Here is a 19,408-nt window from a genome sequence, read left to right as displayed (position 1 = left end):
AAGCCAAGGACCTCAGTTTACCAAGCCCATCTTGGCCTATTCTTAGGATGTAGTGTGAAAGTCATTCAAGTGTAAGATTTGATACGATTGTTACACGATACTACACTCATAAGAGTCTATCTTGAGAATATTTTTGGAATATGAGTAGTCGTTTATCCGATAATATCCGAAAGATTGGATGATGACAATGGGAACCTCTTGTAGAACATGTTTGGCAGGTTTAAACCCTATTACACTCCCTTTGAGTGGTTCTTAACCGAGACTCCATGCTCGTGGCTTGCAACAAACCCTTGATTCATGGTTGATCCGTTCTTGTATCCTTAATATCAATGGAACTTGGATGTTGATAAGGTGTAAACCATAATCCACCAAAATGGATGATTGATATTAAGGATGACATGATCCATCCCATGACCTTTGTTTGGTGTGCTTTGCTTGATCCTTGTGTGTGATTGTTGCATTCATACATCCATGCACCCATTTGCATCCATATCATCAATAATGAGAAAATTTTCAAGGAACTTAAGAGGTCTATTTGCAAATTTTTAGACATGGAAAGACAAAGAAGGAATACGAAGAAGTACAATTTCCGACAACCCGACTCGAAAGAGCTAAGGAATTTGATACCCTATGTATTAGATCCCTTGAGTTTCAAGGCTCGTTTTGGGAAGCTTCTATCTGCTCTTACTACTCAAGTGGACGAAGGATTGATGAGTGTATTGGTGCAATTTTATGATCCCTTGTACCGTTGCTTCACATTTCCGGATTTTCAGCTTTTGCCCACACTTGAGGAGTATGCCTACTTTGTGGGTATACCTATTCTAGACTAGTTGTCGTTCAGTGGCTTAGAGAGTGTTCCTACTTCTCAAGAGATAGCTGATATGTTGCATATAGATGAATCTCTGGTTGGTGCTCATATGACTACCAAAGGTGGAATTCAAGGTCTGCCTTCTGAGTTCCTCATTGCTCAAGCTACTATGTATGGGAAGGCCATGAGTGAGTGTAGCGGTGTATTCGTCGCTATATGATCTATCAATTAAATCATAAGCTAAGAGATACATTGAAATTTCGAGTCGCCACCGCACTTTTATTTATCCAAAGGACTGGCTAAAAAGCGAACAAAAGCCTAAGAAGTTTTACACGTAGAAAACTAATAAAAAGATCAGAGAGTCTGGGTAAGGGGTAAATTACGCAATGGGAAGGTGTTAGGCACCCATCACGTCCTAGGTACTCCTAGGGAGCCCTTTTCACACTTGTTGTATTAAATTGTTATTTGTTATGACATAAGTATTGTGCAAACATGATTGGGATGATGAGAAAAGAATGTACAAGTTAGTTATTTTTGTATTATTGGGTTTGAACGGATGAACCCGCTGCCTACGTACCTTCCATCAAAGGTAAGGATCAAAACGCCGTAGTTCGGCTAAAAGATTTCCAAAAGTGGGTGGATTCAGTTTTAAACACAAGCACTGAGGCTTTTCATTATCAACGGGAGAACACTCGACCAAAAAAAACACATCCACCATGTGAGGATAGCTTCGACGCACTAGAGGGGTTAACCCTGTTTTCAGTACGGAAGACTTATAGTCGACTCACTAAGGATAGGCAAGTTTTACATCAACCACAATGATAATTGAAGCCTATGGCTAATGCGTGAAAAGATTAATGGACAAAGCCAAAACAAGTGAGTGAGTGAAGTTAATTGATTGTGATTATGAAAAGTGAAGTCAAAGTATGATTAGGATTGATTCAAAGAAGTATTATGAAATGAGTTTGAAAAAAGTCAAGGACTTGGGGTCCAGGTTTTTAATTAGAAAACATGAAGATGTTTGCACAACACTTATGTCAAATTTGAAAGATAAAGTGTGAAAAAGTCTAGGACATAATGAATGATGAATGGATGAAGATGGAAAGTAAAACTTCTTAGAAGGTTCACTTCTTGAAATCATATAGCAGATGATTCAAGTGTGTCCTTTGGAATAGCAATGGATAATAACAAACAAACAAGAAAGAAAGCGGATATCAGATGCCAATCACTGGGCTTATACCAATCTCCTAAAATAAAACTGGATATCAAATGCCACTCAATGGTCTTACACTAATCTCCTCAAACAAAGAAATAAAAGGCGGATACCGGATACCAATAGATGGATTTACACCAGTCTCCTAAAACAGAAATGGATATCAGATGCCACTCAATGGACTTACACTAATCTCCTCAAAAGAAAAACAAAGGATGAAATATGGAAGTCAACTGCCAATCTGTCTGGACTTAGGTTAACTCCACAGTATGGTCCTAGGAAATCCAAAGCCACGTTACAGGGACTTACAATGGATCCTCACATACAAGAACAAAAGCAACAATAGGATCACAGGAATGCAAATGCCAACTTGCTGGGACTTATAATTGCAACCTCACATAAACAAAACAGGAGCAAAACATGGATGTCAGATGCCAATCTGTCTGGGCTTACTCCAACATACACAGTATGATCCTAGGAATACAAATGCCAACTTGCAGGGACTTACAGTTGTATCTTCACATACAAAGCAAACAGATCAAATTATGATCACAGGACAACAGACGCCAGCTTACAGGGACTTATAACTGTATCCTCGCATACAAACAGATAAAACAGAAGATATGAGTGACCAAGGTGATGGTCTTACACTCTATCCTTCCATATCATAGGAACAAATGCCAAAGCAATGGACTTACAATTGTCCTCAATGGGTAAGCAACGATGATAACAGTCACACAGACAAATGATATGATCATGCACTAATGGCAATTGATGATGATGAATGCATAACATACAAGCAAACAAATGCATATGAAGCGATCAATCAATCAATGAATATCAAACAGCACACTCTATAGCCAAACAATGGGGGGCTCACACAAGAGGGTTTGACTTTGAAAGTCCACTGTAATGGGTAAAGGTCGCTCTTAACCTTGCCATTGAGAGGCTAAGGTGAAGCAGATGAATAGGAGATGAGGGGTGTGCCTTGTTGCTTCTATCTCAGATCAGAGAGAGCATCAAATAATAGAAAGTGGGGGAGTTCAGAAAGATGGAACTCTTTCCCCATTATTGACTCGATTAGATCTTGGGTTTTTGTCTCGATGCTTCAACCATGTAATGGGAGCAAGGAGAGGACACACTGAATAGTGGGGGATAGATTGCTTATCCCTACCTTCCACCAATTGCCTTACTTGAAGGACTTTTCCTGCTTGGGACAATTTTAAACAAACACAGGCATTGCCTCTTAAGGAGGACTTCAGACAGTTTGCCCGGTCAAATAACAGACCGGGTCTCCAGACTACATGAAGAAGAAGTATTTATACCTCAAAGCAAATGCTAAAAAGCAAAGCAAGCAAGTTCAGAGAACTTAAGCAACTAAAGTACCTGCAAAAGTCAGACCAATTAGTAAACAGCTCAACAGTCAAAATCAAAAGGAAATAACCCAATAGTCAACCACAGAGGGACCAATTGTGCAAGGCACAAAGACTCAAGTTACATGAGTCAACCTACAAAACAAGTGTTAGCACATGATAAACAATCCAACTCAACCAAAATTGAAAGGTCTTTGGGGCATTGGTGCTCAACCTGAAACAATAGCTCAAAGGTAAGCTCAAAAGACCACTAGGGCTAGCCTAGGGTTAAAGGTGAAAGAAAAAAGTCAAACAGCAAAGGAAGGTCAACCCAATTCATGTTCAAACATTTAAGAAGTAATCTCAATTGGATTCACAATCAAATCATGCATCAATGTCATTTCATACACAAGTGAATGCAAAGCATGGCAAGAGAAGCACACAAAAGGTCAACAGCAAGACCTTATTCAAAAGTCAACTCAAACATTTTCAAAAATCATGAAATAAATCACATTCAATCCTAACACCTAGCATGGCAAGCATGTCAAATTTCATGGCATTTGGATGAGAGGAAGGCAGTCAAGTAAAATCATGAAGTCAAACCAAATTCAAGTAAGCATGATGAAAGTCAACAAGCATGGGTCAACTTCAAAAAATCATATCAATTTGAAAACAGAAGAGAAATGAATGAGATTAACACCAATGCAAAGCTCAAGATGTCTAGTTATCACATATGAAATTTCATGGACATACAATATGATATGAGGATTTCACAAAAGTTTTGGCAATGTGTAGCACAAAAAGTCAACAAATGACTAAGCATGGAAGAAAATTCACAATCAAATGGAAAACAGCAATATTAATTCCAAGAAAATTCATACACAAACTAGACATGTGATAGATGATTCATGCAAAATTTGGGGTCATTTGGATGTAGGGAAGCATGTGAACAAAAATTGGGAAAATGCATATCATTCATGTAGCACCAAATGTAACACACAACTTCAGAAAATCATAACTCTCAATCCACAAATGATAAATGCACAAACTTTACATGGAAACAAAGGTCAATGTGTCTAGTTTCATCACAAAAAGTTTCAAGGGCATTGGATGCAACATGAGTATTTCACAATTGAAATGGCAAGAGATATCATTTGAGCATGCATGTTGGAAAACCAATTATCAATAAAAATCCAACCAATGAAAAATTTATTAAAATTCATAATCAAATACTAGACTCAATCATGAACATGATGGGAAAAATTTCAGGATTTTTGGATGAAAATTGAGAAAGAAATTAATTGTGGAAGTTGGATGAATAATTGAACAAAGTATGAAACACATAGCATGGGATGGAGTCAAACATGGTCAACGGAATGGCATAATTGTAATTCCCGCGGTCACTTATTGAAGTGCTGCGTTTTGGGTGGGTGTAAGGAAATGTTCTCATTGGCTCTCAGCCAATGGAACAGTGCACGGGCCAAACAACTCAAATTCTGGGTTTAACAAAACCCTAGGGTTTTAGCAGCCATGGCATTCAGCATTTTCAACATCAACACAACATTCGACCAGCATACAAGCCACATGGTATTGGTACAGGCAACATCATCCAGCAACAAACAAACATGAGCATGAAAAATTCTGGACAGGATAGGTTTAAACAACAGCAACATTCATCATCATCATGCAAAATCAACATGAACAAATGTGCTCAGAAATCAACAACATGTATACCAATAGCTTCAGCAAACTAAATACAAGCATTATATAGCAGTGGTCTTCACTGAATCAACAAAGAATAAGCAACTCGATGGAAAATAGGTTTGAGCATGCAGAATAAAATCCAGATTTCTCCCTCACGTCACAACCATTTTAAGCATGCTTTAGTTCATTAGAATCAGCTCAAGAAGACCTTTCATAAACATATCATGGCATGGCAAATAATGGAGATCGATTACTTACTTGGTTTTGCAGAAAATCGAGCTGCAGTGGTACTTTGATGGATATGGGTGTAAACAGATGGCCCTTGTGCTTTATGTTGATGGATGATAAGAATCTTTCAGCTCAAGAGTGCTTGGAAGTGAACAAATCGAGTTTTACCATTGTTGTGTCCACGAAGAAAACAGTTGATATGCTGCAATACAGTTGGGTTTTGGTACTCAAAAACACTCCCAAATGGTATCCAAGTGAAGGAACAATGGATGTTGTTCAAAGGTTTTTGGTGATTTGAGCAGAAAATGCAAATATCCAAAATGGAGAATGAGAGAGTATGAAGGTTTTTCTGTCGTGGCTGCAGTCTCTCTTAGGGTTGGAAATGTCAGAAAAGTTGCTTTATGTAGTTTGTTTAGAGTTGGTTTAACAAGTGCTAAACTGGTTTTGTTAAAATGAAGCATTTTGCATTTTGCTAATTTGGAAAGTGTGGAAGTGGAGGTGTGAATTTGGCACGATTTTGGGCCTACAAACAGGCTGCAGACAGACCAATGCTCTGCTGTTTTTTACTTGTTCATGAATTGCCAAGTTTGTTTTGCTTATGTGAAGCTATTTGCCAAAGTTTTGCTAATTACACATATGGAAATGGAGGGCGCATGGCTGCAGGAACTGGGCCCTAAACAGGCTGTAAACAGACCTATACAAATGCTATTTGTGGTCTGCTCTTGAAGTGCTGTCCTTGTTTTGCTTAAAGTGAAGTTATTTGCAAAAATGCCAACTATGCACCTTGGTCCAAAATGATGGTATGGCAATGGTATGGACATGAATTTAGACTTGGAGCAAGTTTCAAATACCATATGAAACATTTCCCAATTGGCCAAAGTGAGAAAAAGTCCATAAATCAAAAAGTCAAAGTTTGGTCAAACTTGTCTTTTTAATGAAATAGGTCCAAAAATGCCATTTTGAATGGCAAGGTTTTGATGAATGAAGTTTATATTTTTGGAAAGAGGATGAAAAATGTGGTTTGTAGGAAAAAACCCCACCAAATTTGGCCTTATGGTTTGAGAGATATGCCTCTTTGAAGTTCACAAATTGATGAAAATGAATTGATCATATCTTGACAACCACACATGGGATTTGAGAGTTCTTGGACTTTTTGAAAATGGGAAGACAAGATCTTCAACTTTCATGTTGGGCAAAAATTCATTTGAAGCTTGTATCATGATGTAAGTTTAAGATCAAGAAGTTTCCATTTTTGGCAGTTGAAATTACAGGTCCACTTTCTATTTCTGGAAATTTTCTGTTTCTACTTCAAATTCTTCCATGATGAGGTTTGACATGATAGATGAGGCTTATATGAGCATGAATGAACTCCTTCAGATCAATTCTAACCATCAAATCATTGATTAAATCCACAGTTGACCAAGTTTGACTTTTCTAGGGTTTTGGATGGCTGAAGCATTTCTGATGAATTCCAAACCCTAATTCCTTGAGACCTTGACTTCAAATGATGTCCCAAGATGTATGAACTCTTGATCATTGATCATGGTGCCCAAATTCTGCAAGAATGGCCACCATCCATTGTTTTGACTGACTGTTGACTGTCTTTGACCTAATTGCTGATGATTGCTTCAACTGCAAGCAACAAGGTTAGACTGACAATATTTTTGTACTTTTTGGTTAATAAACACATGAAAAGCAAAGATATACAAATGCAAAGTATGCTTGGTGATCAAGAAACCAACCCACAAGGCAACCACCCACTAGGAGGGGAACTAGGGCATGCAATGATCCTTGAGGCCATGATATGATATGATATGGGCCATGAGGGATCTTAGGGCCAAAATTGGGGTCTTACAGATGCCCCTATTTAAGGTCATTCTAGCCGGAGAAGTGAAGTTTAGAAATCTTCATCTCGACGCGGTAGAATGGGCTTAAATAACAGTAATGAGACAAATTTTGGTCCCTAAGAGACCTCATGATGCAAATGTATGCATGCAAAAGACACAAATTCCGTGGGGAATATGATTCACACAGAAGAAAAGACGATCCATCGGAGTAGTACACTCACCAGGAACAGAGACTCTAACAAGACTCTAGTTGGGGATAAACAACACTGACATAACGTGAACAATACACGACTCCGATTAGGAAATAACAGAAGACAGACTGGAGAACTCACTGGGGAGTGAAGGACTCACACTGGGGAAAAGAATTCCAAAGGAAAATAAATCCATTGGAGAAACACAAACTGACTCCTAGGGGAGAAGCAAAAGAAAAACTTCACTGAGGAAGTAACAAACAAAATGAGACGTTACCAGGCATAAGGGTAACAAAAAACAGGAAAATCTGACTCCACAGGGGGACCGAGGTCATAATAGGGAGCAGAAAGGAGGGAACACCAAGGATACCGGGTGGTAGGTATGTAACAGGTGACCGACCAAAGACGTGAATTGGTGTGTGTTCCAAAACACTCATCATCCTGAAGTGAGCGAAAGCAAACTTGTTTATAGGATGGATATTTGATTCTGTAAAGAATGCAAATCTTACTCTGAGGGGAAAGCAACAAAGGATTGACCCAAGAGTGAACGAGACATATTATTCATTACCGGCAGACCGTGAATAATATACTCGAAGGGAAAATTATCCTGAACCGGTTACTGGGTTGTTTATAGGATAAGATCCGAAATCGTGAATTGGTTTGTGTTCCAAGACACTCATCATCCGAAAGAAAGCGAAAGCAAACTTGTTTAAAGGATGGACAAAAAAGCGTGAATTGGTGTGTGTTCCAAAACACTCATCACCCGAAAGAAAGCTAGAACAGCAGACTTGTTTAAAGGATGGACAAAAAACGTGAATTGGTGTGTGTTCCAAAACACTCATCATCCAAAACGCAAACTGGTTAAAGGATGGGCAAAAAACGTGAATTGGTGTGTGTTCCAAAACACTCATCATCCGAAAGAAAGCTAGAACAGCAGACTTGTTTAAAGGATGGACAAAAAACGTGAATTGGTGTGTGTTCCAAGACACTCATCATCCGAAAGAAAGCTAGAACAGCGGACTTGTTTAAAGGATGGATATTCGATTCTACAAAGAATACGAATCTTGCTCAGCTGGGGAAAATCAACAAAGGATTCCAACTAACGAGCGCATGAGATATACTATTCATTACCGGCAAACCGTGAATAATATACTCGCATGGAAAATTATCCTGAACCGGTTACTGGGTTGTTTAAGGACAAAAATCCGAAAAGAAAGGCATCGGGATACCAGAATAGGTATATAATGATGACCAATCAAAAGGAGCAACAGACATTACCAACAAAAGGGTAAATGAAAGGCGATCTGCTGAAGATAATTTGCAAGCATCCGGCAATTATCGACAGGGACTAGCTGGGGAGGCATTGGTATACAACCAATGATCCGGGGAACAAATCACTAGCAAACGGTGAAAGGACCCACTGGGGATAAAAATTGCTAGCATACGGCAATTATCCACAAAAGACTTGCTAGGGATATAAGTGCTGATCTGAGCAACTTATCCAAGCAAAGGAAAATCAACATCAAGAACTAGATGAAGATAACCACCAAATTAAGGTTTATATCTACCGAATACGGGGTAGAAGACCAAAAACTCCGCGTGGGGATAGAACGAATCACAAATCCGCACGGGAAACCAAAATAGGGTTTATAACAAACCACAAACTGCTGGAGAGCAGGAAAATAGGATTTACAACTACCGGTATGAGGGTAGAAGACCAAAACTCTGGCTGGAGAATAAAAGGTGTATAACCACAAATTCTGTTAAGGAAGCCAGGAAAGATAGGACTTACAACTACCGGTTATGAGGGTAGAGGCCCAAAAACATTCCACTGGGGAACAACCCACTGGGAAGCACAAGACATTTGTCAAATAGCCAATTCGGGAACGATCCGAAAAGACAGACTGAATAAAGACACGTCCTAATGAGGATATAACTCAAATAGGAAAATCCATCCCAATATATGTGTTGGGAGGAAACGGAAGAAACCGTCATCCACGAGGATATATCTCAGTGGGGAACTGCAGAAGGAAAGACAAACATTTTCTGCTTATGGGGCTGACTCTATATGGAGAGATTTTAAACACCCAACATCTGCTTGGGGAGATCTGTAAAGAGATCTATATCACCATAGCAGGAGACACGACAAACAAAGGATATATGGCAAAAATGCAACATGAATATCTGAATGTTTATGAATATGCATGAATATGCGTGATTTATGTTTGATGAATGCTGACAAAACAGACAATTCTAACACAAACAGGTTCAGGAACCAAACGTCCGGTATTATACTTCCAGGGGAAAAACCAGCTGGAGAGCCAATCTGCGGAGATCTGCATGCTGTAAAGCAAAGATCTGCAGGTACTGCTGAAGAAGCAGAGAGTCAGAGATATCAGGAGACGACCAATCAAGGTACAGAAAGTCACAACGGGCAGAACAGCCACCAAGACGAATCTGTAGAGGAACAAGAGAAATCCCAAAGATATCTGCAGGGGATCCCAGTGTTAACTGAGAAACGAAAGGTGCATGGCACAAGCACGAACAGCTGTAGAAGCAAATCCACACAACTCCACTGGGGAACAACCCACTGAGGGAGAGTGATATCATCCAAGTAGAATCTAACTGCACAAGCAACTCTACTGGGGAAAACTGTCGGCTACTCTCTTGGGAACAAGCCACTGAGGGAGGACAGATCAAACAAGTAGATTCTGCAACGAACCGCTCCACTTGGGGAGAATACACAGCAAACTGATCACAACAAGTAGATTCTGCAATATAAGCCACTCTACTGGGGATCACAGACAGTCAGGAAATCAATCCGTTCACTGGAGGCCAAAGCCATCATCCAACCATACTGGGGATTGACGGAGTAATCAACAGGCGAAACTGCCACAACAACTACTTTGTAGACTATGCTGAGGAAAAGATGGTTGAAATATATTGGGATGTCAACCCAAATCACCCACTGAGTAGGAAAATAAATCCTGCCCCGCTGAGGAGAAAGAACTCTGATGGAGAGATAGCAACAATTCCGCAGACGACTTCGCCGGGGGAAAAGGTAAAGTACCGGGTATCAAACCGCTGACTTACCGAGTCTTCAAAAAGAAAGCGATCATGCTGAGGAAACAGACAGTTCCGCTAGCACACTGCATGGGGAAAAGAGGTAACAACTCTGCTTGCAACCCTGGTGGGGATATTAATAACAGCTCTACTCGCGACTCCGAGGGGAGTACCAATCAATCAGTTATACTCATGACTGTGCTGAGGAGACAAATAAAATCTGGGGATATGACCCACTGGAGAAAGTGACGGGGCACCAAGATGACCAACCATCAACCGCCGCAACTTCTCAAGAAAACACCCATGCTAGGGGAGAACTGTTGCTGGAGAAAATGAAGTCTTCAAAAACACTCTGCTTGCGACTGTACTGGGAACAACCCCAACAACACTTTTGTTCGAGGAACAACCTCAACAAAGATCTGAAGAAAGAAGATACCACCAAACCAGGAATATGAACAAATGTCTTACCTGTTGGGAATCATGCCACCCTCGGGAGAGCACTGAGATATTCTTGAGTATCGTTTCAATCTTGTGAATGTTCACTTTGTTTAAACAGCAAATTTGAAAAATTTGATTTGTTTAAAACAATGATATTTTTATCAATTTAAAACATGCAAAACATTTGTTGAATTGAAACAAATAAGAGTGCAAATAATTGGATAAAAAGCTCAAATTGATTTGATAGAATGGTAGCCTGCAAATGGCAAGACCCCATAGATCTGTACAAATTTGAAATCAGTGATATATATTGGAAGAGGGCTACATTGAACATAATGATCCTTTCTCTACCAATTTGAATCTCGATGTATCCGAAGCTTCAGTTGACGACGAATCGAGGATCTTCTGACGAAATGACGACTGATGAACAGAAAGTCTTGTCAGGATGCAGTTACTTGCCAAATCCCTTATTTTTGCCTAGATTGCCCCAGAGTGAGGTACTCAATCTAGCGGGTATGCAAACATATTCTTCTTCTTTTTTCAAGTCTCTAATTTTTGCCTGGATTACCCTTGCGGGTTCTCCACCGAGACGCTCATTTTTGCCTAAGCCGCCCTTTCGGGTTTTCAACTTAGCGAGCAATTCTGTTTTTTCATTCTTTTTTATTTGCATATACTTTCTTTTTCTAGGCAAAGTATCTCTTAACTGCATCTGAATTCACAGGACGAGTGAAATCCTCCCCATCCATTGTTGTAAGCATCAAAGCTCCGCCTGAAAAGGCTCTCTTAACAACATATGGACCCTCGTAGTTTGGAGTCCACTTGCCCCTGGAATCGGGCGCGAAAGACAGAACTTTCTTGAGCACAAGGTCACCTTCTCGGAACACACGGGGCTTGACCTTCTTGTCGAATGCTTTCTTCATTCTTTGCTGATATAACTGACCATGGCACATGGCAGTTAAACGCTTCTCTTCAATTAAATTCAACTGATCATAACGACTCTGAATCCATTCAGCATCAGTCAACTTGGCTTCCATCAAGACTCGCATTGATGGGATCTCCACCTCTACTGGGAGAACGGCTTCCATGCCATAAACAAGAGAGAAAGGGGTTGCCCCTGTTGAAGTGCGTACAGACGTACGATATCCATGCAAAGCAAATGGCAGCATCTCATGCCAATCTTTGTACGTGACAGTCATCTTCTGGATAATCCTCTTGATATTCTTGTTAGCAGCTTCAACAGCCCCATTCATCTTAGGTCTGTAAGGAGAGGAATTATGGTGTGCAATCTTGAATTCAGCGCACAACTCATCCATCATCTTGTTGTTCAGATTGGATCCATTATCAGTAATGATCCTCTCTGGCACACCATAACGGCAAATCAACTGGTTCTTGAGAAACTTCACAACCACCTGTCTGGTTACATTCGCGTACGAAGCGGCTTCAACCCATTTGGTGAAATAATCAATTGCTACGAGAATAAACCGGTGTCCGTTGGACGCTTTCGGCTCAATCATGCCGATCATGTCGATTCCCCACATAGAGAAAGGCCATGGTGATGAAATCACATTTAGGAGTGTCGGAGGAACATGAATCTTATCCGCATAAATTTGACACTTGTGACATTTCTTCACATACTTGCAACAGTCAGACTCCATTGTCAGCCAATAGTAGCCTGCTCTCAACATCTTCTTAGCCATGGCATGTCCATTGGAATGAGTACCAAATGAACCCTCATGGACCTCAGTCATCAACAGGTTTGCTTCGTGTCTATCCACGCATCTGAGCAAAACCATATCAAAATTTCTCTTGTACAGCACTTCACCACTGAGGTAGAAACTGCCTGACAACCTTCTCAAAGTTTTCCTATCTTTCACAGATGCCCCAGGCGGGTAGACCTGGTTCTGGAGGAAATTCTTGATATCAAAATACCAAGGCTTGTCATCTTTCACGTCTTCGATTGCAAATATGTGAGCTGGTCTATCCAAGCGCATCATAGTAATATTGGGAACATCATTCCACCATCTGACAACAATCATAGAAGCAAGCGTAGCAAGGGCATCTGCCATCCGATTATCCTCTCGAGGAATATGATAAAATTCAACTTCTGTAAAGAATGTTGAAATTCTCCTTGCATAATCTCTGTATGGGATGAGACCTGGTTGATTCGTCTCCCACTCACCCTTGATTTGATTGACAACCAAAGCTGAATCACCATAGACATCAAGATACTTGATTCTCAAGTCAATGCATTCTTCAAGTCCCATAATACAGGCTTCATACTCCGCCATATTATTCGTGCATTTGAAAGTTAGCCTTGCTGTAAACGGAACGTGCGATCCCTGGGGATTAATAATCACTGCCCCAATTCCATTTCCAAATTGATTAACAGCGCCATCAAACACCATCGTCCATCTGGAACCAGGTTCTGGACCTTCATCAAGTGTAGGCTCATCGCAATCTTTCATCTTCAAATACAGAATATCCTCGTCAGGGAAGTCAAACTGAACAGACTGATGATCTTCAATTGGCTGGTGCGCTAGATGGTCAGCCAAGATACTACCTTTGATAGCCTTCTGAGCTCGATACTCAATATCATACTCAGACAACAACATCTGCCAACGGGCAATCCTCCCAGTTAAAGCAGGCTTCTCGAAGATATACTTAATTGGATCCATTCTGGATATCAACCAAGTTGTATGATTTATCATGTACTGGCGCAAACGCTTAGCTGCCCAAGCTAAAGCACAGCACGTCTTCTCAAGCATAGAGTACCGAGACTCGCAATCAGTAAACTTCTTACTGAGGTAGTATATAGCGAACTCCTTCTTCCCTGATTCATCTTGTTGACCGAGTACACAACCCATCGAGTCTTCAAGAACTGTTAAGTACATAATCAGAGGTCTTCCTTCCACAGGCGGAGACAAAATCGGAGGTTCAGACAGATAATCTTTGATACTGTCGAAAGCTTTCTGGCAATCCTCAGTCCAATCATGAGACTGATCTTTTCGGAGGAGCTTGAATATCGGCGCACATGTGGCAGTCATGTGGGATATAAATCTGGAAATGTAGTTCAAGCGGCCAAGAAAACCTCGGACTTGCTTCTCAGTTTTGGGTGCGGGCATCTCTTGTATTGCTTTGACCTTTGCAGGATCAACCTCAATACCTCTTTCACTTACCACAAAACCCAACAACTTGCCGGAACGGACTCCAAAAGTACATTTGTTCGGATTCAGGCGAAGTTTGAACTTCCTCAGACGCTGAAAAAGCTTCAACAAATGCTCAATATGCTCAACTTCCGTTCGGGACTTAGCAATCATATCATCAACATAGACTTCTATCTCCTTGTGCATCATGTCATGAAACAAGGTAGTCATAGCTCGTTGATACGTGGCTCCGGCGTTCTTCAAACCGAAGGGCATCACTCGATAACAGAATGTTCCCCAAGGTGTGATGAATGTTGTCTTCTCCATATCCTCTGGTGCCATCTTGATTTGATTATATCCGGAAAATCCGTCCATAAAGGAAAAGACTTTGAATTTAGCTGTATTGTCTACCAACATGTCAATGTGTGGTAGAGGAAAATCATCTTTTGGACTAGCTTTATTCAAATCTCTGTAATCAACGCACATACGGACTTTTCCGTCCTTCTTAGGAACAGGCACAATATTGGCCACCCATTGAGGATATGTCGAAGTCACCAGAAACCCCGCATCAATTTGCTTCTGAACCTCCTCTTTGATCTTCACTGCCATATCTGGATGAGTTCTTCTGAGCTTCTGCTTCACAGGCACGCACTCAGGCTTCAAAGGCAGGAAATGTTGCACAATATCTGTATCTAAACCCGGCATGTCTTCATAGGACCAAGCAAAGATATCTGAATATTCTCGTAGCAAGCTGATCAAATCTTCCTTGACAGACTCTTCAAGAAGTGCCCCAATCTTCACCAGACGAACACAATCCTCAGACCCCAAGTTGACTGTTTCCAAGTCTTCGAGATGCGGCTGAATGATCTTCTCTTCGTGCTCAAGGAGACGGGTGATCTCATCAGGAATCTCTTCAACGTCATCTTCCTCTGCCTCAAATACAGGGAATTCAAAATTGGGAGATGGCGTTGGATCATTATGTTCAATGGGTTTTAGGATCAACCTGCATAATGATTTTAGTTAAGAAAAATTCAGCATTTAAACAAGCAAATCATTATGCAGATGAAAAATGTTGCTTTTATAGCTTTTATTTTTGTTTTTATGGTTTTTTGTGATCACTGATTTCATAAAGAAAAGCAAAAAGTGAAAACAAAGGAAAAACAAATGTTTTGCAATGCAAAAATTGAATGAAAATATCATTGTATATATGCTTTGCCAACAATGTCATCACTTCTCCTTTTGGCGTGGGAGAAGGGTTTTAAACAAAATGAACAATTACTCTGATCTATGGATAACTGTAGGAACATCCACAGCGACCCAATTGTGGCAGACACCACCAGGAATAACAAAATTGTCCAAATCTTCTGCGTCTTCTTCTTCAATGATAGCAGCAGCTTCCTCTTCTGCAGGTTGATCAGCATGGATGAATCCTCCACTGGTGAACAAACCTTGCCCGTTGCATGCCCCAGAACCATAGCCAATGCCAGCCCGGGATCGATTATCTTCAAGTTCAAGCACTTTCCCTAAACCAGCGACTGCACCACATTCAATGGCCAGCTTAGCATCTCGGTAGGAAGTGAATGAAGGAGACTTCTTCTCGATTGGTTCATCAATAGATAAAGCTTGGAACTGAGTTCCAACTTCATCCTCTGCGTCAATGTACGAGAAAGAAGACAGATTACTGACCAGGAGAGCCTTTTCTCCCCCTACTACAACCAATTTCTTATTTTTCACAAACTTCAGCTTTTGGTGTAGGGTGGATGTCACGGCGCCAGCCTCGTGAATCCATGGTCTGCCCAAGAGACAGCTGTAAGATGGGTGAATATCCATTACTTGAAAAATGATCTGGAAATCACTTGGTCCAATCTTGATTGGGAGATCCACTTCCCCAATCACGGTCTTACGCGACCCATCAAAAGCTTTAACAACAACCCCACTCTGCCTCATAGGAGGACCTTGATATGACAGACGAGAGAGTGTGGATTTTGGCAACACATTCAGAGAAGATCCAGTGTCCACCAACACATTGGACATTGCATCGGATTTGCAATTCATGGATATGTGTAAAGCCATGTTGTGGTCTCTTCCCTCCTCAGGGAGATCAGCATCACAAAAGCTCAAAGTGTTGCAAGCGGTGATGTTTGCAACAATGCTATCAAATTGTTCAAGGGTGACGTCATGATCGACATATGCCAGGTCCAAGACTTTCTGCAGAGACTCCCTATGAGGCTCTGAATTCAGCAATAGAGAAAGAATGGAAATCTTGGAGGGCGTGTGTAGAAGCTGGTCTACAATATTGTACTCACTCTTTCTGATGAGCCTCAGCATCTCATCAGATTCTTCATCAACAATGCCACTCGGGCCAACAACTGAAGAAACAGGAGTCTTTTGTACAGACGAGGAAGGCTGGGCGACAGCAAGTGCCGGGTTCTGAACATTCACAGCGGTCCCTACAGGGTGCACAACAGTATCAGAAACAGTAGCCTTTGCTGGTGCAGAAAACAGACGACCGCTGCGGGTCAACCCACTAACATCAGCGATAGTGGTCACGGAAGTAGACGGCAGAGGTACCTCAACCCCATCCTGGACAGCAACAGGATTGTACCGGAAAGGTACGGCTTTATCAGATGAATACGGCACAGGGCCGGCTGGTTTGATAATCAAAGAAGGTGGAGCCTTCGGCTTGTTGCTATTGTAGCGAATAACAACGGGCTCAGGCAATTTGAACACCGGGGAGATGACACTCACTTCGGGCTCAACAACATCAACATTGCGATTCTGGAGAATCTCAATGGTACCTTCATTCAACATCATTTGCAATTCCTTGCGAACCTGGTCACAACCCAAACGATTGACCGAGCAGACGCGGCACTGGTCATGGTTATGCTTCAAATAGCTGTGCTGACACAGCATTTTATGTAATCCAACCAATGACTGCCGGATATGACTGATGTACTTCACCTTGTATTTCCCAAGGTCTTCCTGGATCATATTCACGGATTTCCCATGCGAAGGCAATGGGTTCCTGGTGACATTCGGGTTGGAGTCTTCAAAACTCAGAATTCCGCTTCTCATAAGGTCTTGAACCTTAGTCTTCAGCTGGAGGCAATTCTCAATGTCATGGCCCGGAGCGCCAGAGTGGTAGACACAATGTTGGTCAGGCTTATACCACCACTGGGGGTTTACGGGTATAGCCGGAGGATCCCTTGGAGTAATCAGCTTCCGCTCTATTAGAGAGGGGTACAACTCTGCGTACGACATAGGAATTGGATCGAAACTGATCTTCTTCCTTTCATAACCTGTGTTTGCTTGATTACTCGAATTCCCACGAGGCTGGTAAGCCTGTTGCTGTGGACGAGCTTGTTGTTGATACTGTGGTTGCTGATATTGTTGCTGATGTTGATACTGTTGAGGTTGATATTGCTGACGTTGAGGAGTATTGTCCTTGAAAACAGGTGCTACATGAGCCACCTGGTGCTGATGACCGGAATGTCGTGCAGGCTTCCTCTGAACAGAGGGTCTTCTATGTTTCGGCTGAGACTGCACAGCATGTGCTTCACCTTCTTTCCTCTTAAACGCTCCATATCGTTTAGAGGAAGAGCCATCATCTTTTGCCAACCGTCCTTCGCGGACGCCTTCTTCAAGACGCATCCCCATGTTCACCATCTCGGTGAAATCAGAGGGAGCGCTGGCCACCATTCTCTCATAGTAGAATGACCCAAGAGTCTTCAGAAAGATCTTGGTCATCTCTTTCTCTTCTAATGGTGGAGTGATTTGAGCTGCCAGCTCACGCCATCTCTGGGCGTACTCCTTGAACGACTCTTTGTCCTTTTGTGACATAGACCTGAGTTGATCTCTGTCAGGCGCCATGTCAACGTTGTATTTATATTGCTTGACGAAAGCTTCGCCAAGATCGTTGAAAGAGCGGATGTTGGCACTGTCTAGACTCATGTACCAACGGAGAGCAGCACCAGACAAACTGTCTTGGAAGTAGTGGATCAAGAGTTGATCGTTGTCGGTCTGCGTGGACATCTTCCTGGCATACATGACCAAGTGTGCCAAAGGACAAGTGTTCCCTTTATATTTTTCAAAGTCTGGGACCTTGAACTTAACTGGTATCTTGACACCGGGAACTAGACAAAGTTCGGCTGCTGACTTGCCGAAGAGATCTTTGCCTCTGAGAGTTCACAATTCCTTTCTCAGCTCGAGGAATTGGTCGTTCATTGCATCCATCTTTTCGTGAACATCTGAGCCTTCAGAAGCCTCAGAGTGGTAGATGGTGTCGTCTACCCTAGGCATGGTATGCACGACAGGAGGAACAGGTATAGGGACCGGGCTAGATGCCGGCATTTGAGCAAAGGTAGGAGCTGGCAGATCGGGCATGAAGCCAGGAGGCATCCCCCAAGGAAAACCGGGAGGCATGGCATTTGGCTGCTGGGCACTAACAGGCACTGTTGATGTAGCCACTTCGGATATAACTGTCCGCTGAACGGGAGTTGCTGGCTGTTGAGCAGGCTGATTCTGGGCAGCAAGAAGTTGCTCCATCAGAGCGCCAAGTCTGGCGACCTCATCTCTTAGACTCTGGTTCTCTTGTTCCAATTGCTCCATAATTCTGGCGGAGTTGACTCTCGTATAATACCGGTGAGTCAGCTTGTCTTCAAAATAAATGAAGATCAAAGGGTTAGAACCAGAAGACCAGAAAAATGGGTACCTGCTTATGCAAGGATGATGCATGAAATGCTTGTGCAAATGCTTTGTTTTCAAGGAACCCTTAGGGTATTCATTTGCAATATTTTGAATATTTAAACATTTTGATTGCTCATGGAAAATATTTCTTTTAATATATCAAAACAAAGAAATACAGCATTTTTGATTCAATTATTACAAAGAGAAAAGGTAAATGACATCCTATGGATCCCTATTAGCTCGGGATGCTGGAAGACGAGAAGTGCACAACTTCTTGATCTCTCTCTCATAGGCAGCCTCCATATCAGCTTTCTCTTTAGCAAGTCGATCATACTTCCTCTTCCAGAATTTGGAAGACTGAGGAAGCAGAGAAGTCCAAGTGTCGTTCGGATCATCGATCACTCGGTGCTCGAGAAATTCAATCATAGCATCTTTCTCCTTGAGCTGCTGCAGCAATTCCTCTCTCTCGCGGATCCAGGCACGCGAAAGGTCTTCTTCTCTCAACTCCTCTACACGTTGGGTAGGGAGGGTTGAAGGCCCAGCCACATCCAACAGTGTAGGTCTCGGATGATCATACGGCATCAAGTAGGTAGCAGCCCTCTGTCTGACCCAAGAGGTGCACGGCTCCAAAGCAATGCAGTTCTTCGGGCCCAACTCATTCCTACTCTTTATGCGAATATTGCGCCAAGCGCGGACAAATCTGGCTTTCAGGCCTTGGGGATCTTTACCCTCCTG

The sequence above is a fragment of the Lathyrus oleraceus genome, chromosome 2 (genome assembly GCF_024323335.1).
Source record: "Lathyrus oleraceus cultivar Zhongwan6 chromosome 2, CAAS_Psat_ZW6_1.0, whole genome shotgun sequence".
In the NCBI taxonomy this organism is placed as follows: domain Eukaryota; kingdom Viridiplantae; phylum Streptophyta; class Magnoliopsida; order Fabales; family Fabaceae; genus Lathyrus; species Lathyrus oleraceus.
Note: the sequence above shows the minus strand (reverse complement) of the source record.